This window comes from Myxine glutinosa, chromosome 4, assembly GCF_964187855.1.
Source record: "Myxine glutinosa chromosome 4, kmMyxGlut1.1, whole genome shotgun sequence".
In the NCBI taxonomy this organism is placed as follows: Eukaryota; Metazoa; Chordata; class Myxini; order Myxiniformes; family Myxinidae; genus Myxine; species Myxine glutinosa.
Genome location: NC_136264.1, coordinates 6546047 through 6573521, shown reverse-complemented (window position 1 = coordinate 6573521; position 27475 = coordinate 6546047). Strand labels below are relative to the sequence as shown.

At 46.9% G+C, this 27475-nt stretch overlaps 1 protein-coding gene across 2 annotated transcripts in view; it reads left to right on the top strand.

Moving 5' to 3' along the window:
- Positions 1 to 26277, top strand: part of LOC137424377 (uncharacterized) — a 169902-nt gene extending 143625 nt beyond the window's left edge. The window contains exons 10-11 of one of the 2 annotated variants that reach the window (XR_013623015.1): positions 23136 to 24085; positions 24138 to 26277. The gene's annotated coding sequence lies outside the window, so the exon portion shown is untranslated. Of the gene's footprint in view, positions 1 to 23135 lie in introns of both variants that reach the window. The other variant, XM_068111772.2, reaches the window with a different exon arrangement.
- Positions 26278 to 27475: the final 1198 nt, after the last annotated feature.

The window sequence follows — 27475 nt, the reverse complement described above, 5'->3', positions numbered from 1 at the left end:
TGACAACACTTGTGCATGCAAGCTTTCAGGTTTCAACTTTGTGAAAACAACATGTGCATGCAAGCTTTCAGGTTTCAACTTTGTGAAAACAACACTTGTGCATGCAAGCTTTCAGGTTTCAACTTTGTGAAAACAACACTTGTGCATGCAAGCTTTCAGGTTTCAACTTTGTGAAAACAACACTTGTGCATGCAAGCTTTCAGGTTTCAAGTTTGTGAAAACAACACTTGTGCATGCAAGCTTTCAGGTTTCAAGTTTGTGAAAACAACACTTGCGCATGCAAGCTTTCAGGTTTCAAGTTTGTGAAAACAACACTTGTGCATGCAAGCTTTCAGGTTTCAACTTTGTGAAAACCACACGTGTGCATGCAAGCTTTCAGGTTTCAACTTTGTGAAAACAACACTTGTGCATGCAAGCTTTCAGGTTTCAACTTTGTGAAAACAACACTTGTGCATGCAAGCTTTCAGGTTTCAACTTTGTGAAAATAACACTTGTGCATGCAGGCTTTCAGGTTTCAACTTTGTGAAAACACTTGTGCATGCAAGCTTTCCGGTTTCAACTTTGTGAAAACACTTGTGCATGCAAGCTTTCAGGTTTCAACTTTGTGAAAACAACATGTGTGCATGGAAGCTTTCAGGTTTCAACTTTGTAAAAACACTTGTGCATGCAAGCTTTGAGGTTTCAACTTTGTGAAAACACTTGTGCATGCAAGCTTTCAGGTTTCAACTTTGTGAAAACACTTGTGCATGCAAGCTTTCCGGTTTCAACTTTGTGAAAACACTTGTGCATGCAAGCTTTCAGGTTTCAACTTTGTGAAAACAACACTTGTGCATGCAAGCTTTCAGTTTTCAACTTTGTGAAAACAACACGTGTGCATGTAAGCTTCCAGGTTTCAACTTTGTGAAAACAACACTTGTGCATGCAAGCTTTCATGTTTAAACTTTGTGAAAACAACATGTGTGCATGCAAGCTTTCAACTTTAAACTTTGTGAAAACAACACTTGTGCATGCAAGCTTTCAGGTTTCAACTTTGTGAAAACACTTGTGCGTGGAAGCTTTCAGGTTTCAACTTTGTGAAAACAACTCATGAGCATGCAAGCTTTCAGGTTTTAACTTTGTGAAAACAACACATGTGCATGCAAGCTTTCAGGTTTAAACTTTGTGAAAACAACACTTGTGCATGCAAGCTTTCAGGTTTCAACTTTGTGAAAACAACACGTGTGCATGCCAGCTTTCAGGTTTCAACTTTGTGAAAACAGCACTTGTGCATGCAAGCTTTCAGTTTTCAACTTTATGAAAACAACACGTGTGCATGCAAGCTTTCAGTTTCAACTTTGTGAAAACAACACGTGTGCATGCAAGCTTTCAGGTTTCAACTTTTAAAAACAACACTTGTGCATGCAAGCTTTCAGGTTTCAACTTTTAAAAACAACACTTGTGCATGCAAGCTCTCAGGTTTCAACTTTGTGGTTCAAGCGTGAAGATTGTCTATAAATTTAAACTTCCCAGCATTGGCCGCTAGTCTGTACGTGTTGAACGATTTATTGTTTTGATTGTACGAGTAGTACCAGCAAATGCATATTAGAACAGATTACATTTTACCCTCCTGTGTGCCGCAGATAACGCAACAGCGTTGGTGTTCAAAAGTTATCTTTTGCAGCAATTTCCAGTGAAAGGTTAATGTAACGTTATTCCAGAGTCGAGCTGACGTGCTCAGATAACTATCTCTCTCTCGGATCGCACATGTTTCTTTATGAACCCAAATTAGGACGTTTGTACTTTATTTCCTGTCTCTCTTATACATATCAGCAAGTCTCACAATCTTATCAAGTTTGTCACATATCAGTTGGCCTGGTAGACTTTGCCATCTGAGCTTGTACGTTGTAGTTTGCGATGCTCGGATAACAGATTCAAGCCCCATATACTTGGTTGATGTGTTCATCGTCTTTTATAATATGCTTGTAATTCATGTAAGATTATACTTTTGCCTCCTGACGTCCTCGTCCAGCATGTGATGTATACACACACTCCTCCATGGGCCTCAGATCACTCTGTTAAAAACAATGACTTCTATCCCTGCTTTGGAAGATCATTCAACCTTTTCAAGCAGTTTCAAAGAGCTCTTAATGTGAAGCATATTCCTGTCAAAATGTCACAAAAGCAAATGGGAACAAGGTGAAAAGGGTGCTTATGTGCTGAGCTAGAGCACCTATATTGTGTGTTGTTTACTTTGTCCAAATGGTGATAAGTGAGCACCTCTTTAAAAGGAGGTTACCACTCACTTTATTACCATCACTTATCATATCTCTGATGGATTACACTGTGACCCACCAGGCATCAGTAATGTTACAAAGCAAGAGGCAGCACCAGCACACAACACCTTACTCTTTCTAAAAGGTTACCTGGGAATTTTCGATGCATACAGGCAAGTGTTCTCAGACAGGACAGCGAGCTTAATATGTCTTCGACGTGATGACCTACACTACGATGCAATGCTCTGCCTGTGTCGCCACCATGACATCTTGCAGTCAGTTCACTTTCCATCAGGAATTCGTACCTCTGACTTATTGCGCTTCCTGGTTTTGTTAAGTTGCAAATGGGATGAGCGGCAATTCTCCAATTTTTATTAATTTTTATGATATAGTGGGTGGGGGTAATATGGACCCCGGGGGAATATGGACCCCACTGAATTTCCCATGATGCACTGCATCAAGCCTCGTCTCCATATCACGGGATAAACAAGTATGGCCGACCAGCAAGTGAACAACTGCAGTTGATTCAAACTCTTTAATGACGGTAAGTGCAAACTTCCAAAAGTTTTCATCTCAAATTTTACAATTCATAAGCATGCAGTACTGTGTATGTACATGTAGTCACTAGCTTGTTTGATGAGTGGTGTCCCTGGCTGAGTACACATGAGCGCTGTCTCCAGCACCACTGTGTGTAGAAAACTCCATCCCAGCCCATATGTACTGGGCATGCTGACATGATCGAGAGGCATGGTGTGGGGAATATGGACCCTCTGGTAGTGTCTAATATGGACCCATGTCCATATTCCCCGCGGTCCTTGTCCATATTCCCCACACAGGAAGCTAATAGAATAAGTCCACAAAACAGCATGTTCACTGACAAAATTTGAATCAAATAAATTTTTCTGCACCGAAATATGTGACTAAGCAAAACTAGGCATGGTCCAAGTAGCCGTCATGTATCGGCTGTTTGTTAACAGCCGATAACATGTACACTTGATTCTGTATAAAAATCCGACAGTGACTATGCACTGTCGGAGATTTAACTCGCCCCGAAAAAGCGTTATCAACACATCCTCTCCTTATAAAAGACGTTTGATTGTGGAACATCAAGAACAAGAGAGAAGGGCATTGAAGAAAGGGCCAACACGTGAGAAGCAGAATCCTATATCCACAACTAATTTGAAAGTGAAAAAAGGCAACAGACCACGAACAAAGCGCGGTCCTCCAGTTCAAAAGCAGGTGAAGGGTACCTCACACCAAAAAATGTTTTTTACGGACGTCTACGGACGTCCACGGATGTTCTTTCTACGGCAGCGTTGCGATTTTTTGAGCGAAATCGTGAACACCCGGGAGAGGATTTTGCTTGACCGTGACCGATTCACAGTGGTTTATTACGGTTTAGTACAGACTGCTACGGCTTCGTTGCGGATATACACAGTGGAGATATGGTGCCTCTACGTTTGCTTGCGGCTCCTTACAGTTCCCGGCCCAGAATATAAAAACGGGGGCCCCCCCGCTCTCCCCTCATTCTGCTGCTGACTTCCAAGGGGGCAAGACCTATCCAGGAGAGCCATGGATGGAGCAACCGCTGCCAGAGAATCCAAGGAGAGGCAGAATCCTTGCGGATGGTTAAGATGGCCTTACGGAGTCTTACGGTGGTGTTACGGCAGTTGCGGAAGCATTGAGGAGGCGTTGAGGAAGCGTTGCGGTCTAGATTTCCATAGCACTGCCGTAATTGTCTTACGAGAGTTTTGGTCTGGACCAAAACTCTCGTAAGAAATTACGACCCCTCCCGGATGCTTAAGGATCCATACGAATGCTCCAGGAAGTGTTGAGGATGTCCCAGGTGCCACAAGGAATGCTCCCGGTTGTGCACGATTTTTTCGCCGCAATGCCGCCGTAAACGTCGTAACGACCTCGTAAGGCCGGTGTGAGGGTTTTTTTTTTACCAAGTCTGCAAAGCAACACAGAAAAGGACCTGAAAACTGCATGAGTAATGTCTACTGCATATATTACAATGAGTTATTTGCAAAGGTGGGCGGTCCGCTTCGAAAGTCCGCTTATCCGCTGCAGCGGACTAACGTTTTCGAAGCGGATAAGCGAATCGGAACAACCCCCGGAAACCGAAGCGGATAAGCGTAAGCGGACTACCGAAAAATTAAAGCGCATCGCGATTCGCCAAATCAGCTGTTAGCCGGAGCCGTTACTCTAGAATTGTGAATATTTATTTAAGTGAATAATAAGTGAAAACTGAATATTTTATTGGACGCTAGAGCGGCAATAACGTCAAGATGGAGAGATTTCTGACTAATACTTCGCGATCTGAGATTTCTGAGATGGAGAGAAATCTGAGATTTCTGACGTCACCTAATACACATTATATTTTACTAAAACTTTTAAGTTTTAAAACTTTTAATATTAACTGTAAGTGAAAAATGAAAATAAACTTTGTTTTAAAACAGTATTTTGCGAGTAGTTTGCGAGTTCCGTGATGCTTGGGTAACTCTATTTCTCAGGCATAACACGCCGCTCCCGAGCTCTGCCTCGGTCGAGCGCGTGTTCAGCTACGGGTCGGACATCCTCAGGCCAAAGAGGTCGGCCCTGGCTGCACCGAACTTCGAGGCCCTCGTCTTCATGAAGGGCAACCTCCAAATCCTCAAGAAGGCCCACGAGGTGGAGGAGGAAGACGAGGATTAGTCAACAGACTGCTAGTCTGTTGACTAGTAGACTCTCTTGTCAAAGAAAGGACGGGCAAATTGATTTTTCTTTAATGTAACTTGCATATATTAAAATTATATTTAAATTAACTGTAGAGTAGAGTCGAGTGGAAAACTTTATTTCAATAAATTTTGAATAAAGTTTATTTAAATAAAAATGTATATTTTTGATCTTAAAAGCTTTGTTTGTCTTTGTAGTAGTTAGAAATGGCTATTTAGGCTTAAAAAGCATTAAATTCCCTTTAGAAACGTCAAAAATCGCTTTAAAAACGTCGAAGCGCTTTTAAAAAATCGAATCGAAGCGGATAAGCGGTAAGCGGACTAAGATTTTCGGCCGCTGAAGCGGATAAGCGAATCGGACTACACGGGCTGGCGGAGCGGATAAGCGGTAAGCGGACTTAAAATTTTCCGAATCGCGCCCACCTTTAGTTATTTGTTGACCCACCTGAATTTTCTTGGATCCAATGCAATGAATGCAAGTAATGGGCCCACGAAAACGAAACCAACTATGAGGGTATAGGTGCTTTCGTCTGTGACAGGTGTCGCTAAAGCCCCAGTCCCATCGTGGCGATTTTTTAAGCGAAACACAAGGAAACAGTACGAAATTGTTACAACGATTTAGGCCACGAATAATTTCACAAAATGCCACCGGGATTGCCAGATCTGGTTGAGGAACGAATCAAGAGGACAATATTTGCGATTCAACTTGATTTAGCAACGAATGTAGTCGAATAAACTTGACACAGAAAGAACTAGAATGAGGCAGTGCGACGTGTGAGCCGAAGTAACACGAAGTAGTAGGATTTTACAGAGAGTCGGAGATCATTGATGAAGACCAGAAATAGTACAGGGGCCAGAACACTACCTTGGGGAACTCCAGCCAGAACAGGCAGGGGAGATGAGAGAAATCCATTCAGGGCCACACGTTGCCTACGACCAGAGAGGAAGTCCGCAAGCCATGAGTGGAGATTTCCATGGATACCATAGGAGGAGAGTTTGGTGAGCAGAGCTGGGTGCCAGACCGTATCGAAGGCATGTGATATGTCAAGGGAGACAGCTCTGATTTCCTGTTTGGCATTGAGGACCTCCATCCATTGTTGAGACAGCAGAAGCAACATGTCCAGAGTAGAATGACCTGGTCTGAATCCAAATTGATGATCAGAGATCAAGCCATTGGAGAAGAGGAAGGATTTGATATCCGAAGCAATGATGGATTCCATGACTTTGCTGATAATTGGGAGAAGGCTGATTGGTCTGTAGTTGCAAGGATCTGTTTTTGCACCTTTTTTGTGTAAAGCAGTAATGTTTGCTGATTTCCAAGATGCTGGCAGATGAGCTTGACCAAAAGAGAGGGTGAAAAGCACACAGAGATGCTGAGATAGAGCCGCAGAGCAGGATTTTAGGACCCGTGGGCTGATGCCGTGTGGTCCAGTTGCAGAATCAGAGTCGAGGTTTGACAAAAACTTCTCCACCTTGTCAGGAGAGAAGGACACAGAGTCCAGGAGCAGTTGGGTTCGACTGGTTAAGGTGGGAACAGAGAGAGATGGGTTCGGGACACAAGATGTTGAGTCAAACACAGAGTTGAGGCATTCGGCTTTGTCACATGCGGTGTCAACTGTGTAGCCATTTGAGGTAAGGGAGGGGATGGAGGGGGAACAAACACCAGAAACGGATTTGACCAGATGCCACCAGGATTTGGAGGAAGGAGACAGGTTTGAGAGTTCAATCGTGAGTGTGGAGAGATAGTGCTTCCTGGCACTCCTGAGGGTAGACACACACTTGTTCCGAGCTTGGTGGAAGGAACTGAGATTACCTTCAGTTGCATTTGCCTTCCAAGAGGCAAAGGCAAGTTGTTTCAGGGCAACTGCCTCACCACAAGATTCAGTGTACCATGGATGGGAGGAAGGGTAAGACAACTGAAGACGAGATGGGATAAATCTGTGCATGAGAGAGAGAGCAGTTTGCTTTGGAAGAATTCCCAGGAAGAATTGATGTCAGAGGCAGTAGAGATGGGAGACCAGTCCAGATGATTGATGGCTGCTTGCAGACCGTGCCAGTCAGCCTGAGTGAAATGTCAGACCCATCGGCGCTGAGGAGGCTCTCTGAGAATGGCCAGAGAGATGTCCACTTTAACAAGCACATGATCAGATGAACCGATTTGAGCAGAAGAAGAGCAGCAGACATTTGCAGGGAAGTTTGTCATAACCAAGTCTGGAAGAGAAGATACTCCATTGACTGAGATCTGGGTCGAGAAATTGACAGATTGTGTCAGTCCCAATGAGTCGCAGAAGTCCTTTGCTGAGGTGCCATGGCTGGTGAGAGAGGAACCCACACCCAGCCAGCTGGCATGATGACAGTTGAAGTCGCCACAAATGAGGAAGAGAAAGTTTGGATGAGTTGATAGAAGTTGGTCCATGTTGTCCGACAGCAAAATGTAAATGGAGTCATCACTGTTTGGAGGACGGTACAGAACACATATGAACAAAAGGTGGGAGTGGAGAGGAAGCTGTATCCAGAGGTACTCCTGGGGGTGGGGTGGAGAGAGGGCAGTGCAAGGAGAGTGAGGAAGAGAGTTCTTGATCAAGATAGCCACCCCACCACCAGGACGAGGCTCAGGTCTTTCATACCAGAGGAGGGAGTAACCAAGAAGAGATATTAAGGAATCAGAGACATCTTGAAGAAGGAAAGTTTCTGTTAAGCAGATCAAGTCTGGATTGTCAGAAGCAACCTGAATGGAGAGATCAATCAGGTTTGAGCAAAGGCCCCAGATGTTTGAGGTCCATACCGTTAATGAGGAGAGAGGGGGAGCATCGGGTGCAGGACAGGGGAGGGGAGGGGTAGGGTCAGATGAAGGATGCGAGGGGGAGGCCGGGGAGAGCAGTTGATAGTGTGCCAGAGATTACAGAATAGTTACAAGAGAGGGAAGGACGAGGAGGACGAAAGGTTTGATGGTGATGGGATGAGGCACATTGAGGGGTTGTTTGAGGGGGGGGGGGGGCAGAGGAAAGTAGAAAGTTGCGGGAGGTGGAGGTATGAGATAGAAGGGAGACGAAGTGGGGAGGAGGCAGCTTTGAGGAGGAGGGGGGAGGGGGAAGAATTGGAGAGGGATGGTACGGGGGGAGATTTGAAGGGGAGGGGTTGGGGGGAGTTTTGAATGTGAGGGGCGTGGGGGGAGTTTAGGAGGGGAGAGGAAAGGGGGGAGTTTAGGAGGGGAGGGGGAAGATTTGGAGGGGAGGGGCAAGGGGGGAGTTTAGAAAGTGGATGATTAATGAAAGACGAACATTCATAACAAATTGGGTTGATTGTGATTTTCAAGTTGGCGATCCGTTTAAGAACGAAGGAGGAGGGGTGGAATGAATGTGAATTTAGAGCATGGAGTGAGGAAGAATTGTAAGAGATTGAATATTTTGTTGAAATGGAATGAGTTGAAGAGGAAATTGAAAAGAGCCTTTTAAATAGGAAGAAAAACAGCGTGTTGTAATATACCACTGAATAAAACACTGCAGGGGACAGTTTAAACATATTTAAACAGAACCGTGAAGAACAATCTCTTATTCACAAAAATATCAACGGGGAGAGGGAGCTTAGAGGGACAACCACGAGTCACATGAACAGGGGAAAAGGTGGAAGGCAAGGAGATAATGGGGGCGGGGTGAGACAGCGCATGTGGACAGAAGCACACGATGGGACATCAGCACATGTGGAGAAAGGGAAATAAATGTTGTTTTTTTGCTTTTTGGTTTTTTTCGGGGGGGGGCGGGGGGGGGGAGGGGGTTAAAACGTTAGACAAAGAGTGGATGTTCGGGGAAGTTTGGGGGAGAAGGGAAAAATATAACAACCAAGCAAAAACAGCGAAGGAAGGTACAAACTTCGACGGGGAAGCCTCGGGCTACAAGGCCGCGAGGCAAACAGAAACGATTAATTTATGAAAGATTATCACCGAGAATCTTCCTCGGGACACACTATAGGTACACACGACGAAAGATAAATACAGTTTTGACAAAATACAATTGTGAACAATTACTTAACTTCAAAAACGTGGAGAACGTGTACAGCTTTGAAAATCCGTGCCGTCGCTGACAAGATCCCGCGAGCTCTCCAATCTCACGAGATCCGATGAGGTGAACCATATACCTTTTGATTCTCTATCTTTAAAATATCACATCAACCTTGAGCTACCAGTCATCGTATTCTTTATTGTTCAATCTCAGAAGGTGAAGGTTTCATGTTAGCATGAGCAATGGAAATAATGCCATGGGTGAAGCATATATGACACAATGATGAGGTGAAGCATATGCGATGCAATGATGAGGTGAAGCATATATGATGTAATGATGAGGTGAAGAATATACGATGTAATGATGAGGTGAAGCATATATGATGTAATGATGAGGTGAAGCATATATGATGTAATGATGCGGTGAAGCATGTACGACACAATGATAAGGTGAAGCATATACGACACAATGATGAGGTGAAGCATACACACTGTAATGATGAGGTGAAGCATACATGCTGTAATGATGAGGGGAGGCATACACGCTGTAATGATGAGGTGAAGCATACATGCTGTAATGATGAGGTGAAGCGTATATGTAATGATGAGGTGAAGAATATACGATGTAATGACGAGGTGAAGAATATACGATGTAATGATGATGTGAAGAATATATGATGTAATGATGAGGTGAAGCATATACGATGTAATGATGAGGTGAAGAATATACGATGTAATGATGAGGTGAAGCATACATGCTGTAATGATGAGCTGAAGCATACACGCTGTAATGATGAGGTGAAGCATATATGATGTAATGATGAGGTGAAGAATATACGATGTAATGATGACGTGAAGAATATATGATGTAATGATGAGGTGAAGCATATACGATGTAATGATGAGGTGAAGAATATACGATGTAATGATGAGGTGAAGCATGTATGATATAATGATGCGGTGAAGAATATACGATGTAATGATGAGGTGAAGCATATACGATGTAATGATGAGGTGAAACATATATGATGTAATGATTCGGTGAAAAATATACGATGTAATGATGAGGTGAAGCATGTATGATATAATGATGAGGTGAAGCATATACGATGTAATAATGAGGTGAAGCATATATGATGTAATGATGAGGTGAAGAATATACGATGTAATGATGAGGTGAAGCATGCATGATGTAATGATGCGGTGAAGCATATACAATGTAATGATAAGGTGAAGCATATACGATGTAATGATAAGGTGAAGCATATACGATGTAATGATGAGGTGAAGCATGTATGATGTAATGATGCGGTGAAGCATATGGGATGTAATGATGAGGTGAAGCATATACGATGTAATGATGAGGTGAGGCATATCGGATGTAATGATGAGATGAAGCATATATGATGTAATGATGAGGTGAAGAATATACAATGTAATGATGCGGTGAAGCATGTATGATGTAATGATGCGGTGAAGAATATACGATGTAATGATGAGGTGAAGCATATACGATGTAATGATGAGATGAAGCATGTATGATGTAATGATGTGGTGAAGCATGTATGATGTAATGATGCGGTGAAGAATATACGATGTAATGATGAGGTGAAGCATATACGATGTAATGATGAGGTGAAGCATGTATGATGTAATGATGCGGTGAAGCATGTATGATGTAATGATGAGGTGAAGCATATATGATGTAATGATGAGGTGAAGAATATACGATGTAATGATGAGGTGAAGCATATACGATGCAATGATGAGATGAAGCATGTATGATGTAATGATGCGGTGAAGAATATACGATGTAATGATGAGGTGAAGCATATACGATGTAATGATGAGGTGAAGCATATACGATATAATGAGGTGAAGCATATACGATGTAATGATGAGGTGAAGCATATACGATGTAATGATGAGGTGAAGCATATACGATGTAATGATGAGGTGAAGCATATTTGACACAATGATGTGGTGAAGCATATATGATGTAATGATGAGGTGAAGCATATATGATGTAATGATGCGGTGAGGCATGTACGACACAATGATGAGGTGAAGCGTATATGATGTAATGATGAGGTGAAGCGTATATGATGTAATGATGAGGTGAAGCATATATGATGTAATGATGAGGTGAAGAATATACGATGTAATGATGAGGTGAAGCACATATGATGTAATGATGAGGTGAAGCATATATGATGTAATGATGCGGTGAAGCATGTACGACACAATGATAAGGTGAAGCATATACGACACAATGATGAGGTGAAGCATACACACTGTAATGATGAGGTGAAGCATACATGCTGTAATGATGAGGTGAAGCATACACGCTGTAATGATGAGGTGAAGCATACATGCTGTAATGATGAGGTGAAGCGTATGTGATGTAATGATGAGGTGAAGAATATACGATGTAATGATGAGGTGAAGCACATACGATGTAATGATGAGGTGAAGCATATATGATGTAATGATGCGGTGAAGCATGTACGACACAATGATGAGGTGTAGCGTATATGATGTAATGATGAGGTGAAGCATATATGATGTAATGATGAGGTGGAGAATATACGATGTAATGATGAGGTGAAGCATATATGATGTAATGATGCGGTGAAGCATGTACGACACAATGATAAGGTGAAGCATATACAACACAATGATGAGGTGAAGCATACACACTGTAATGATGAGGTGAAGCATACATGCTGTAATGATGAGGTGAAGCATACACGCTGTAATGATGAGGTGAAGCATATATGATGTAATGATGAGGTGAAGAATATACGATGTAATGATGAGGTGAAGCATACATGCTGTAATGATGAGCTGAAGCATACACGCTGTAATGATGAGGTGAAGCGTATATGATGTAATGATGAGGTGAAGAATATACGATGTAATGATGAGGTGAAGCATATACGATGTAATGATGAGGTGAAGCATATACGATGTAATGATGAGGTGAAGCATATACGATGTAATGATGTGGTGAAGCATGTATGATGTAATGATGCGGTGAAGAATATACGATGTAATGATGAGGTGAAGCATGTATGATATAATGATGAGGTGAAGCATATACGATGTAATGATGAGATGAAGCATGTATGATGTAATGATGCGGTGAAGAATATACGATGTAATGATGAGGTGAAGCATGTATGATGTAATGATGCGGTGAAGCATATACGACACAATGATGAGGTGAAGCATATACGACACAATGATGAGGTGGAGCATACACACTGTAATGATGAGGTGAAGCATACACACTGTAATGATGAGGTGAAGCATACACGCTGTAATGATGAGGTGAAGCATACACGCTGTAATGATTAGGTGAAGCAGACACGCTGTAATGATTAGGTGAAGCATACACGCTGTAATGATTAGGTGAAGCATACATGCTGTAATGATGAGGTGAAGCATATACGCTGTAATGATTAGGTGAAGCATACACGCTGTAATGATTAGGTGAAGCATACACGCTGTAATGATGAGGTGAAGCATATACGACACAATGATGAGGTGAAGCATATACGACACAATGATGAGGTGAAGCATATACGACACAATGATGAGGTGAAGCATATACGACACAATGATGAGGTGAAGCATATACGACACAATGATGAGGTGGAGCATACACACTGTAATGATGAGGTGAAGCATACACGCTGTAATGATTAGGTGAAGCATACACGCTGTAATGATGCGGTGAAGCATATACGACACAATGATGAGGTGAAGCATATACGACACAATGATGAGGTGGAGCATACACACTGTAATGATGAGGTGAAGCATACACACTGTAATGATTAGGTGAAGCATACACGCTGTAATGATGAGGTGAAGCATACACGCTGTAATGATTAGGTGAAGCATACACGCTGTAATGATTAGGTGAAGCATACACGCTGTAATGATGAGGTGAAGCATACACGCTGTAATGATGAGGTGAAGCATACACACTGTAATGATGAGGTGAAGCATACACACTGCAATGATGAGGTGAAGCTTACACGCTGTAATGATGAGGTGAAGCTTACACGCTGTAATGATGAGGTGAAGCATACACGCTGTAATTATGAGGTGAAGCATACACACTGTAATGATGAGGTGAAGCATACACACTGTAATGATGAGGTGAAGCATACATGCTGTAATGATGAGGTGAAGCATACACGCTGTAATTATGAGGTGAAGCATACACACTGTAATGATGAGGTGAAGCATACACACTGTAATGATGAGGTGAAGCATACACACTGTAATGATGAGGTGAAGCATACATGCTGTAATGATGAGGTGAAGCGTATATGTAATGATGAGGTGAAGCATACACACTGTAATTATGAGGTGAAGCATACACACTGTAATGATGAGGTGAAGCATACACGCTGTAATGATGAGGTGAAGCATACACGCTGTAATTATGAGGTGAAGCATACACGCTGTAATTATGAGGTGAAGCATACACGCTGTAATTATGAGGTGAAGCATACACGCTGTAATGATGAGGTTGTAGCGGTTACCGCTGGATGTACATAATCGCCTTGCACCGGCCAGAACACGGCCCGACGCGCCTCTCCCGGGCATGCCCGGACTCACTGTTCCCGGGCACGCCCGAACCTCCCGGGCACGCCCGGTCTCGTCTTTCCCGGGCATGCCCGCTCTCGCCTTTCCAGGGCTCGCCCAGAGCGTCCGGGCATGCCCGCTATCGCCTTTCCAGGGCTCGCCCAGAGCGCCCAGGCACGCCCAGCCTCGACTTGCCCGGCCGCAGCCAAACACGCCCGGGCAGGTCCAGACTCGCCTTTCCAAGGCTCGCCCTTGACACCCGGGCATGCCCGGTATAGCTTTTGCCGGGCAAACTTCCCGACATAAATGTGTATATATATTGTTGCCCGAAAAACGGGCTTGTCAGAATACTTGAGCTGTTTTGTTTCAATAAAGCAACTCGGACGAATTCCGTCTTTGGTCGCGTCAATTCTTTCGACTCGCGTTGGAGCGCAGTTCCTTCATTGGTGACCTACCGACATGGATACGGCAGTGACGCTTAAACTGCCTACCTTCTGGGAGACTCACGCGGCCGTTTGGTTCGCCCAGGCGGACTCCCAGTTCGCCCTGCGAGGCATCACCGCGGACGACACCCGCTTCCACCATGTTGTGGCGGCGCTCGGTTCCACCACCGCGGCCCGCGCCTTGAGCCTCCTCCAGCACCCGCCGGCTGCTGACAAATACGACGCGCTGAAGACGCTCCTCCTCGGCGCTTTCGCCCTCTCACCGGCAGCACGCGCACGGCGCCTGCTTGACCTGCCCGAGCTCGGCGACACGCGCCCGTCCGAGCGCATGGACTATATGCTCTCGTTGCTCGGCGAGCACTCTCCGGCATTCCTGTTCCGGGAGCTGTTCCTCCGTCAGCTGCCTAACCCGGTACGCCTCGCCCTGGCTGGCACGTTGATCACGGATTCCCGCGCCCTCGCCAGGGAAGCCGATAAGATCTCCTCGGCGGGCCAGCACATCGGCGCGGTTACCTGGAGCCCGCCGCCGTCCGAGGCGACGCCCGAGCGCCCTGCGCGGTTGGAGGCCGAACTGCCGGTGCAACTGGCGGCCGCCACGCCGCACCGCCCGCTTCCGACACGACGGCCGGGGCCTCCACCTGACCGGGCGTGGTGTTATTACCACGCCAGGTTCGGACACAAGGCTCGGACGTGCCGGCCCCCGTGCACTTTCGGCAGGTCGGGAAACGGCCGGGCCGGCGTTCATTCCCAGCCATGAGCGCCGTCCACTCGGGCAACTTGCTGTTTATTCGGGACAAAGCGTCTGGACGGCGTTTCCTGTGCGACACCGGCGCCCAACTGAGCGTCATACCTGCCTCCGAGCAGGACAGGCTGGACGCAGTTTGCGGCCCCTCTTTGGTCGCTGCTAATGGCTCGGCCATACGCACTTTCGGCCCACGCGTCGTCACCCTCTGCTTCGGCAGCCAGCGCTTTCAATGGACTTTTGTTACCGCCAGCGTTCCCGTGGCTTTGCTGGGCGCCGACTTCCTCTGCGCGCACGGGCTGCTGGTCGACGTCAAACGACGTCGCCTTGTCCACGCCGAGACCTTCAGCTCCCTGGCGTGCACAATGAGCAGCTCCGCGCCGACCGAACTGGCGTGCGCCCTCCCGGCAACGAACGAGTTCGCTCGCCTGCTCGTGGAATTCCCGGCCCTCACGCGGCCGACGTTTTCGGCCGTCGCGGTGCGGCACGGGATCGAGCACCACATACCCACTACGGGCCCGCCGGTCTACGCCAGGGCCCGCCGCCTCGACCCAGCCAAGCTCGCCGTGGCAAAGGCCGAATTCGACGCGTTGGAGCACATCGGCATCGTGCGGCGCTCCGATAGCGCGTGGGCCTCGCCACTGCACATCGTGCCAAAGCCGGGGGGTGGATGGCGCCCGTGTGGCGACTACCGCCGTCTCAATGACGCTACCACCCCCGACAGGTACCCGATCCCGCATATTCAGGACTTTTCCGCCCATTTGGCGGGACGGGTCATCTTTTCGAAAATTGACCTGATACGGGGCTACCACCAGGTACCTGTCCGGGCGGCCGACGTCCCGAAGACGGCCGTCATCACGCCGTTCGGCCTGTTCGAATTTTTGCGGATGCCGTTTGGCCTCAAGAACGCGGCCCAGGCGTTCCAGCGCTTGATGGACGGCGTGCTGCGCGACCTGCCGTTTCTTTTCGTCTATCTGGACGACATCCTCGTCGCCAGCACGTCCCGCGCCGAGCACCTCCTCCACCTCCGAACACTGTTCGGTCGCCTCAGCGAGCACGGCTTAATTGTCTACCCGGTCAAATGCCACTTCGGCGCAACGACCGTTGACTTTTTGGGCCACCGCATCACCAAGACCGGGGCCGTGCCGCTGCCGACCAAGGTCGAGGCCATCACCACGTTCCCGCGTCCCCGTTCCATCAAGGCCCTCCAAGAGTTCCTCGGCATGGTGAATTTTTATCACCGATTCGTGCCCCGCGCTGCTCAGCTCATGCGGCCCCTTTACGAGGCCCTCCGGGGCAAGCCGGCCAAGCATGACATTGTTTGGTCCGCGGCCATGGACGCGGCCTTCGCCAGTGCCAAACGGGCCCTCGCCGACGCAACGCTGCTGGCTCACCCGGTGCTCAACGCGCCCATCGCCCTCACTACGGACGCCTCCAACTACGCGGTGGGCGCCGTCCATGAGCAATGGGTGGACGGGGTTTGGCAGCCACTCGCTTTTTTCAGCCGGCAACTCCGGCCGAACGAGTTAAACTACAGCACGTTCGACCGCGAGCTGCTCGGGCTATTCCTGGCCGTTCGCCATTTCCGACACCTCCTGGAGGGCCGCCCGTTCACGGCTTTCGTCGACCACAAGCCGTTGGTCTACGCAATGGCTAAGGTCACGGAGCCGTGGTCGGCCCGCCAGCAGCGCCACCTCTCCGCCGTGTCGGAGTTCACCACGGTCATCCAGCACGTCGCCGGCAAAGACAACGCCGTGGCCGACTGCCTTTCGCGGGCCAGCGCGAACGCGGTCCACCTCGGCATGGACTTCACGCTCATGGCGGCCGACCAGACCACCGACGCCTCGGTGCAGGCACTCCGCGTGGCGGACACGGGCCTCCGCCTGGCCGACATCCCCTTCGCGGGCACCGTCCTGCTCTGCGACGTCTCCCAGGGCCAGCCTCGCCCCATTGTGCCCGTTTCCTGGCAGCGCCGCATCTTCGCCTCCATCCACGGCCTTTCTCACCCGGGCCGGAAAGCTTCTCAGAAGCTGGTGTCGGTGCGTTTCGTCTGGCACGGCCTTCGACGAAACATCCGCGACTGGGCCAATGCCTGCACGGCCTGCCAGCGAGCCAAGGTCCACCGCCACACACAGGCCCCGCTGGCACCTTTCGCCGTGCCCGAACGGCGTTTCGACCACGTCCACGTAGACCTGGTGGGTCCCCTGCCCCCCTCGCGGGGGTTCACCCACCTGCTCACCATGGTGGACAGGACCACCAGGTGGCCGGAGGCCGTGCCCCTCACCTCCACCACCACCGCCGACGTGGCGCAGGCGTTCATCGCCACCTGGGTCGCGCACTTCGGCGCACCAGCGGACATCTCGTCCGACCGCGGCCCACAGTTCACGTCTGAGCTTTGGGGCGCGGTCGCCCGTTCGTTGGGGGTCACGCTGCACCGCACCACGGCCTACCACCCCCAAGCCAATGGGTTGTGCGAGCGGTTTCACCGCTCCATGAAGGCCGCACTCATGGCCGGCCTTCAGGACGACGGTTGGGCCGACCGGCTGCCGTGGGTCCTTTTGGGCCTTCGCACGGCCCCCAAGGAAGACCTCCAGGCGTCCGCCGCCGAGCTCGTCTACGGCCAGCCACTCCGCGTCCTGGGCGAATTCGTGCCTGACGCTACCAGTCCCTGGTCCGCCGCTCGCCAGCGCTCGGACCTCCAGGAGGCCGCCCGACGATTTGCCCCCGTGCCGACGTCCCGCCACGGTGGCCCCCAGTCCTACGTCCCCCCGGCGCTTTGCACAGCGGAGTACGTCTTTGTGCGTCATGACGCGCACCGGGGGCCACTCCGGCCGCCGTACGACGGGCCCTTCCGGGTCCTGCGACGGGGCGACAAGTCTTTCATCGTCGACTTCGGCGGCCGGCCGGACTGGATTTCTGTGGACCGCCTCAAACCGGCGCACATGGACGTCGACCGACCACCACGGTTGGCCCTTCCTCCGTGGCGAGGCCGCCCCCCGTCCACAGTTCCCCCCGCTCGACCACCCACCACCACGTCAGACCCCTCCCCACGACCCTCCAGGGGTCGCTTCGGCCGGGTCATCCGGACCCCCCTTAAATTGACCCTGCCGGTGCAGGTCGATTCTGGAGGGGCGTGTGTAGCGGTTACTGCTGGATGTACATAATCGCCTTGCACCGGCCAGAACACGGCCAGACGCGCCTCTCCCGGGCATGCCCGGACTCACTGTTCCCGGACATGCCCGAACCTCCCGGGCACGCCCGGTCTCGTCTTTCCCGGGCATGCCCGCTCTCGCCTTTCCAGGGCTCGCCCAGAGCGTCCGGGCATGCCCGCTATCGCCTTTCCAGGGCTCGCCCAGAGCGTCCGGGCATGCCCGCTATCGCCTTTCCAGGGCACGCCCAGAGCGTCCGGGCATGCCCGCTATCGCCTTTCCAGGGCTCGCCCAGAGCGTCCGGGCATGCCCGCTATCGCCTTTCCAGTGCTCGCCCAGAGCGCCCGGGCACGCCCAGCCTCGACTTGCCAGGCCGCAGCCAAACACGCCCGGGCAGGTCCAGACTCGCCTTTCCAAGGCTCGCCCTTGATACCCGGGCATGCCCGGTATAGCTTTTGCCGGGCAAACTTCCCGACATAAATGTGTATATATATTGTTGCCCGAAAAACGGGCTTGTCAGAATACCTGAGCTGTTTTGTTTCAATAAAGCAACTCGGACGAATTCCGTATTTGGTCGCGTCAATTCTTTCGACTCGCGTTGGAGCGCAGTTCCTTCAAGGTGGAGCATATACGACCCAATGCAATTACCTTCATACAAGGTGTTTTCTGGCCTGTCCATGTAATATTTCATTATCATAATACCTGTGACTTAATGAAAAACTAGTGAAAAACACCACACGTCACCCCAGAGGCACAGGCTTGTTGTAATTGAGGATAATGACCTGACTGAACTTGAGTTTCTGTGTTGTGATGATTTACACCAATCATAATACAAACATTTATTTTGTACAAATGTATTTATAATATTGGTGATATTATTTATTTGTAATCAAAAAATGGTCCAAGTGGTATAAAGCTCTAAATGGTTAAGGGTCCAAGCTGTCTAATCGGTCTGAAGGGTGTAAGTGGTCAAAATGGTGTTAAGGTCTAAGGGGTCAAAAGGTATTTAAAGAGTGTAAAGAATTAAAGGGTATAAAAGAAGGTTGGAAGGGTGAAGGGATCTAAAGGCATCTAAACTCTAAAGTATTGAAAGGGTCTTAAAGGTAAATGTCATCTTAAGACCTTGGGGGTCTTCAGGATATTGGGGTCTAATGGGGCTAAAGGGTCTTATGTGTGTTACAAGTCTTTTTTCTTTTCTTTTTTTTGTATACTGAATCGAGTCTCGTGAAAGAGCTAACATTTATTTCACAAACAAATCAACCAGACAAACAAAATATATAAAAAGAGGGCGTGGAAGACAAGATGGGGAGAGAATGGGAAGCACACAAACATAACATGTGAGAGCAGGGAGATGTGTGGGAGGGAGAGGGCTTGGGGGGAAAAGGGTATTTTGTCTGGAGGGTATTTTGGGATTTGGGGTCTGTAAGGGTTTTCAGGGTATTTTGGGTATTTTGGATATTTTGGGGTCTTGGTGGTCTTAAGGGTGTTGGGGGACTTAAAGGGTCTTCAGAGGTCGAAGGGCCCTCTGCAGTCTAAAGGGCCGAAAGGTAAATTCCAACAATATGCAATTAATACAACAACAACAACAACATGCATTTTAAGGCCATTTTCCCTACGAGAGCGGGGGTTAGCCTTGCGGTCCCCATGACAATCTTCTCCATTTTGCCCTATTTTCTGCATCTCTCCTTGTTAACCCCCTTGCCCACATTTCTTCTTCGACAATCTTTAGCCAAGTCTTTCTCGGTCTTCCCCGTCCTCTACTTCCTTCTACATTCATTTCCATCACTCTTCTCAACCAGTCACTTTCATCCTTCCTTAACACATGACCAAACCATCTCAACCTGTTCCTCTTCACAGCATCAATCACAGGCTCTATTCCCATCATCTTTGGCAATTCATCATTTGTCTTCCTCTCTCTCAACGATACTCTGCACATCCACCGAACCATTCGCATTTCCACCCTTTCCAGCCTTCGTTGCTGCTCTACGTTCATTACCCATGTCTCGCTCTCATAAATCATAACACTTCTCACACATGCAGCATACACCTTTCCCTTCAGCTTCAACGACACTCCCCTCCTCATCAGCACGCCACTCAGTTCCCGAAACTTCTTCCATGCACATCTCACTTCAGCAACCGTTGCCGAGTCTGATCCACCTTCTCCATTCAGCCTGTCTGCGAGGTAGCAAAATGTTTTCACACCTTCCAGCTTCACGCCGTCTCCAAGATCCAACTCAACATTTCCTCCATCTGCAGTTCCCTCTGTGCACACCATACATATGAATGTAGCTGCCACACTGGTTAATGACCCTCTCAGACCACTACATTTTTGCTGAACCCACTCAGCGCACATTGTACATTGAATGGAGTTCACTCTGACACCCTTCCGACACACAGCACAGGGCCACTTCCCAGTTCTTTCCACCTCACCACATGCTTTACCACTTGCCATCACCTTCGTCTTTCCGATATTCACCTTCAGACCTTTTGTCTCCATACATTCCTTCCACGTGTTCATCTTTTCCTTCGGTCCATCCATACTTTCCGCAATCAACACCAGATCATCTGCATACAACAACTCCCACGATAAACCCTCCTTTACGTTCTGAGCCAGCACCTCAATCACAGCTACAAATAGTAGTGGCCTTAGTACCGACCCCTGATGCACTCCCACCTTCACCTCAAACTCACCACTGTTCCCGTCCTTCGTCTTTACAGCTGTGCGCGCTCTTTTGTACATTGCCATCACTACTCTGATCAACCTTTCCTCTACTCCTAACTTCCTCAATGCCCATGTCAATACTTTGCGTGGAACCCTATCGAATGCTTTCTCCAGATCAACAAACCCAAGAAACAACTTCTTCCTCTTCTCCATGTACTTCTCCTGCAACTGCCTCACAATAAAGAGCGCGTCTGTCGTTCCTCTTCCTGGCATAAATCCAAACTGCATTTCATCGATCTTCACCTTCTTCCTTATCCTCCTCTCAAACACCCTTTCCAATACCTTCATTCCATGCTCCAATAACTTTATCGCTCGGTATGAGCCACACTCCAGAGGGTCACCTTTCCCCTTGTATAGAGGGACGAGGGTACTCAGTTCCCAATCCGCTGGAATGCAGCCTTCTTTCACCACCAGTTAACAGATCTCTGTCATTCTCTTCACACCCCAACTTCCTGCTGCCTTCAACATATCTCCCACAACCCCTGTCGGCCCTCCAACTTTTCTACTCCTCATTGCTTTTATCGCTTCCTCAACTTCCTTCTCGGTTATCTTCTCTGCCGGTCCTAAAACTGGGTTACTCTCGATGTTGCCATCCCATTCATTCTCTGTACTCAACAGCATTTCCATATATCTTTTCCATCTTCATTTAATTCCATCTAGGTCCACAACGATTTGTCCGACTTCATCCTTCAAGCAACTCACCCCCATCACATCACACCTCTCTTTCGCTATCTGCTTTGCAATCCTGAATACCGCTCTCTGACACTCTTCAGAATCCAATCGTTCTCCGAACATTTTCCTACATGCCTCCTGCGCCTTTGCTACCTCTTTCTTTGCAGCCTTCTTGGCTGCCTTATAACTTTCATGCTCTGCTTTTTCTGCTTCCGTACCCTTCGCCTTTTGCCACTCCTTGAACTACTTCCTCTTCTCGTCATTCCTCTTTCCAACTTCATCATCCCACCACCATGTTTCCGAGTGCCTCGATGGTCCTTTTGTCCATCCACATACCTCACCAACGGCTCCCAACAGACTATCTTTCATTGACATCCAACCACTTTCAAGCTCAACCACATCATCCTCTACCCTACTCAGCCTCTCTTTTAATGCCCCCCTTACTGTGACCTCTTTCAACCTCCACACCTTCATTCTCGGTTCGTACTTCACCCGCCGAGCTCTCCTCGTACCTTTCACCGTATGTCGCAAACAACTAAGTGGTGCTGTGAAACAGCCTCCTCCCCCGGGATCACCTTTGTGTCCCGGAAGTGCCCCCTATCTCGCCTACGCACCATAAGGTAGTCAACGGTTGTCGTCAACCCACCTGACGTGTATGTAACAAGCTTATTATCCTCTTTCTGGAACTGAGTTTTACAAAGCAACAAATCAGCTCCATCAGCAAACTCCAAAATCCTTTCACCTTCTCCATTTCTCACACCATATCCGTAAACCCCATGAACTCCCTCAAACACGTCCTCTATCTCTATCGCACATCGCACCCATATGTAGTTGTAATTGTCATGGTTCTCTTTTTGAGGCAATGTTTTTATGGCCGGATGCCCTTCCTGACGCCAACCCTCTTAGTCGCCTCTTACGACACGCAGGGATACGGTGTACCTATTCTAAACCAGGGTACACCCCGGGTACAACAATATGTAATTAATAGACGTACATAATTAATAGACAAGAAGCAACCGGCATTTAAACAACCGGCATTAAAAGATAATCACGGTTTCAGAACTTCCCGGACAGACGGACGGCTTCCCATACGGACATACGGCTTCACGGACCGTGTTTTTAAGTTTTATATGTGTATGTAGATAATTATAACAGAGGAAATGGTCCCTCAGATAACGATTTTTTTAGCTCACCTGGAACATAGTTCTGGAGAGCTTAGGTGATGGCCCAGGCACGTCGTCCGTCTGTCAGTCCGTCACTCCGTCCGTAAACACTTGCAACTTCTTCTCCGAAACCGCTGATGGAATTGTAACCAAACTTGGCACAAATTATATTTGTTGTGTTGTGACTAAAGTTTGTTCACGGCATTAAAAAGCCGGGATTAAGGGGGTTTACAGGGGGCAAAGTGGATCCAGGTTTGCCCCCCGCCCCCTTCGAAAATAGGAATTTGCTTTTTCCTTTGAAAGTACACACACGATTTCGATGAAACTTGCACAACCTTCATCACCCGTGGTGTACCAAAGCTGGTTCACAACTCAAACAAAATCGAAGTCTAGGGAGTTCTATGGGGGAATGGGGGAGGGAGGGAGGGGGAGGGGGATCAAAGTAGGTCCAGGTTTTATCCCCCCAAAATAGGTATTTTTTTTGTTTGTTTGTTTAAATTCTTATTTTTATGTTAGTATGATTCTACATGCTGCCCTGTTTTCTAGCAACCATTGAAATTGGTTTAAATACCTTTATTAAGTGCAGTATACTGTTTATTCTACCAGATGAGCACCAGGGGTATTGCACCTATTTTTTTTACCATTAATGATGCTGATTTATTTGTTTTTGTTTTAGGTTTTTTTGTGGAATCCTAATTCATGCTGATGCGACAGGAAGAAGAATGAGGGAGATGAACGGTGTCATGTGAACACCATTTTAACAAAACGGTTCTGCTCTTCTGAAGGACATCGCACATGGAGGCTCTTGTGGATGCAGAAATGATACATGTTTGCATTCCTGGACTTGTTAGCTAGGCCATACCCACCTAGGTTAGAGGAAACAGGGTTGAATTTCAACTCTGACCAAGCAGGACTCGAGATTATGATTATCACACAGCCCATTGTATTCACCTTGTGAAACTAAATCAAAATGTTTTGGTTTCCAAGCTAAACGTGTGTTGTTAGGGATCGTTGTGTTAGGTAACTTAGTTGTGTTAGGTAATTTCGTTAGTTAGTTGTGTTAGATAACTTCGTTGTGTTAGGTAACTTCGTTAGTTATGTTTGGTAACTTAGTAGTGTTCGGTAATTTAGCTGTGTTAGCTAACTTAGTTATGTTAGGTAACTTAGTTTATGAGATAGTTGTGTTAGGTAGCTTAGTTATTTAGTTGTGTAAGGAAACTTCATTAGTTAGTTAGTTACTTAGTTTTGTTAGGTAATTTAGTTAGTTAGTTGTGTTAGAAAACTTCGTTGTGTTAGGTAACTTCGTTAGTTATGTTAGGTAACTTAGTAGTGTTTGGTAATTTAGCTGTGTTAGCTAACTTAGTTATGTTAGGTAACTTAGTTTGTGAGATAGTTGTGTTAGGTAGCTTAGTTATTTAGTTGTGTAAGGAAACATAGTTAGTTAGTTACTTAGTTGTGTTAGGTAACTTAGTTGTGTTAGGTAACTTAGTTTATAAGATAGTTAGTTGTGTTAGGTAGCTTAGTTATTTAGTTGTGTAAGGAAACTTAATTAGTTAGTTACTTAGTTGTGTTAGGTAACTTAGTTGTGTTAGGTAACTTAGTTTATAAGATAGTTAGTTGTGTTAGGTAACTTAGTTGTGTTAGGTAACTTAGTTTATAAGATAGTTAGTTGTGTTAGGTAGCTTAGTTATTTAGTTGTGTTAGGTAACTTAATTAGTTATTTAGTTAGTTGTGTTAGGTAACTTTGTTTTTATGTTGAAGGCTCCAGTCACGGACTATATATCGTCCTCATCGAGGCCAGGCCTTAAATAATGGCGCTTTTCCCATTGCACAGAATGGTACGGTACGGTACGGTACGGTACGGTAATCCCTGTGTCGTTTTTCCATCGCTCAACAGAACCGTGAAAATAGTTGGAAGTCTCTGAAGTGACGAAAAAAAACCGCCCAAAACGGTCTGCAGTATTGCTAGCTCCACCTGTATGTCCGAGTTCGGCTCACTTGGTACCTGTCCATAGCAGGAGCCAAATTTAGCACGGGTACTTCGGCACGGTTCGCTTGGCAATGGAAAAACGGATTTTGGTTACGGTTACGGTACGGTACGGTACGGTTACGGTACGGTTACGGTACGGTACGGTACCACGGTGGAAAGGTGCCATAGAAGAGCTGCATTGATAGAGAAGTGAAGAAAGAGACAGAATCGTCCAAGAGTTTTTGTGGAAGTAGAAAATCTGCCAATGGGCACAATGGGCACACAATAATCACGTGATGTACCGTACTGGCTTGTCGAGTATTCCGATGTTGTGGCTAATGGCGGAGGTACACAAGCAGGAAGTTCTTGGGAGCAGAAACCAAAGTAATATCTGTAGAAAAGAGAAAGAGGACCAACTTTGCTGCATAATTTGAGCGGGTGGAGTTTTGAGGTCAGATTGGGAGAGTTGATAAGTCGGATTACTTTGGATTATTTTCTGTCCAGGAAGTGGAGCTGGAACCTCCCCGGATGTGAGAGCAGTACTCTCTACCAGGCCGGATCAATCCTTTATATTGTTGAGGCAACTGTCGAGAGAAGAAAAATCTCCGACATCAGAACAGGACTCCTCGTTTCTTCGAGGTAGACTTGGCTATTTGTGTAATATGTGGATTCCAGGATAGATTTGATGTTAGAGTAATACCTAGTAGGTTTATTGTATCACATGGTGTAATTGTGGAGCTTTCAAAGGAGATTGGAGAGTTGAGAAGAGTTCGAGAAAGTGAAAGATGGAAAAGAAATTGAGTTTTAGAATCATTAAACTTAACCTGAGTACATTTGTCCCACTGGGAAATCTTGTCCATGTCCGAATTTAAGGAGGTGGCTCTGATCAAATGATGTCGATCGAGTGAAGGAAGATTGAGCAGATGGGGAAAACATGGAGGAATGTAATGTCGAGTCGTCAACATACGAGTGCATTTGGTTATTTGTAGAAGAAAGAAGGTCATTGATAAAAAGAAGGAAGAGTGTTGGAGACAGGACAGAACCCTGAGGGACACCGCTGTTGATAGGGAAGGAGGAAGATGTTGAACCATCAACAATTACAGAGATAGAGCGGTCGGAGGGAAAGTTCGATATGAGAGAGCAGAGTGAACGAGGAAAGCCGAAAGAGGGAAGCTTGGATATCAGACCCCGATGTCAAACTCTGTCAAAGGCTTTTGGGATGTCAAGGCTTACAACATAATCAAGGCCTACAACAAAGGATTCCCCAAAATCTCTCAGAGAAGAGGCCCAGACATTCGTAATGCAAGAAAGGATATCACCGGTGGATCTTGCCTTGCGGAAGCCATATTGATGGTCAGATAGAAGACTGTGGGATTCAAGATGCTTGAGGAAATGGTTATTGAGAAGACATTAAATGACACTTGGTTGTGTTAGACAGTTAGTCACTTACTTGTGTTGGGTAACTTACTTACCTAGTTGTGTGAGGTAATTTAGTTCGTTGTGTAAGGTAACTTAGTTATTTAGTCGTTTGGTATACCCTAACCGAGGGTAGGTAGCCTCTGCTTGCTTAAATAAATCAGTGCTAAACCAGAGCAAAGAGGTATCGCTTATTTGTGTTTTTTTCCAACATTCATGCAATGTGCTCATGTGTGGCTCATGTGTTCCATTAGCAAATATAATGTGGAACTTGCAATCCATGCAAACGTATATTTAGCCTCCTATAATCCACGCAGTGCACTTTGCCATGAAGTGATATTTTAGTGAAGGTGATATTTGCTTCAAGGAGTGTGGGAATTGGTCCATTTTTCCGAATGAAGTTTATTTTTCTCAATAAAGTTTCTGAAATCAAGACGTTTGGGAACAGCTCTTCGACCGTTTCATCAGCCTGTGGACATAAAACCATTTCAGGCAAATAATTTCAGGTTTAGCAAATTGGTAACAATGTCACTGCTCTCACATCACTGCAATGCCTTGTTCCTCCTTCCATTTCATCTTGAGAACTATACCTTCACCTATACCTATACTACACCTTCATACTTACCAGCACATTACCTGTGAGTTGATTGCGTCATCCATCCCTCCCCCCCCAACCCCCCTTCCCCAAAAGTGACACACAGACACACACACACACACACATATATATACATACACACACACACACACACACACACACACACACACACACACACACACACACACACACACACACACACACACACACACACACACATACACACACACATATATACATACACACACACACACACATACACACACATACACACACACACATGTGAAGAATCAGCTCTTCGTTTGCAAAAGAAGTCCACAATAGCCTGGAATGGCGCAGCTTTATTAATAACCAACTTATACAGATCCGGAGGAGGCCAAGACATCTATAGCAAGAGCCAGTCTCATGCCACGTCAAGCCTTCCTGAAAACGCATTGATTCTCATTCACTTATATACGATTATCAGAAAATCTCCGAGAGAACGAAGCGACTGGCGAGAGTCCCTCCCACCGTTATCATTCGGGGGAGTCAGCCTTTCCTTATCATTTGGACCAATTGTTTCTCTGGGCTCCGAGAAAACAGAACTGTAACTCACAAAGAGAAGAGTGTATGCTTAGCCAAACAAACCCATATTTTTTATGGGTTTGTGTACATGAGTAATCCAAAGCATGTTTATACAGAGTCATGCGTTGCTGAGATTAAAACAAAATATATATGGTTAACGATCATGTCATTCTACTAGCATTACGCAAAAACAAGCGCATGTGGGCGTGGTTTTACGACCAGCCTCGAAAAAAGCACACGTATACAATTTGTTCAGCATGACCTCATTTTAAGCCTTTCCTCATCCAAAACTAAAACGAAGCAAAAACCCTTTATTTACTTTATGAAATAGCATTTTTAGACATCATATAAATCATAACACATTAGCACCCAACGTCTATAACTGAACTTTAGGCAATAACAAATCTACTACTTGACATTCCTTCCTCTTGTCTCGTCGAGACAAAGTATCTTAAGAGACAACGTGCCACAT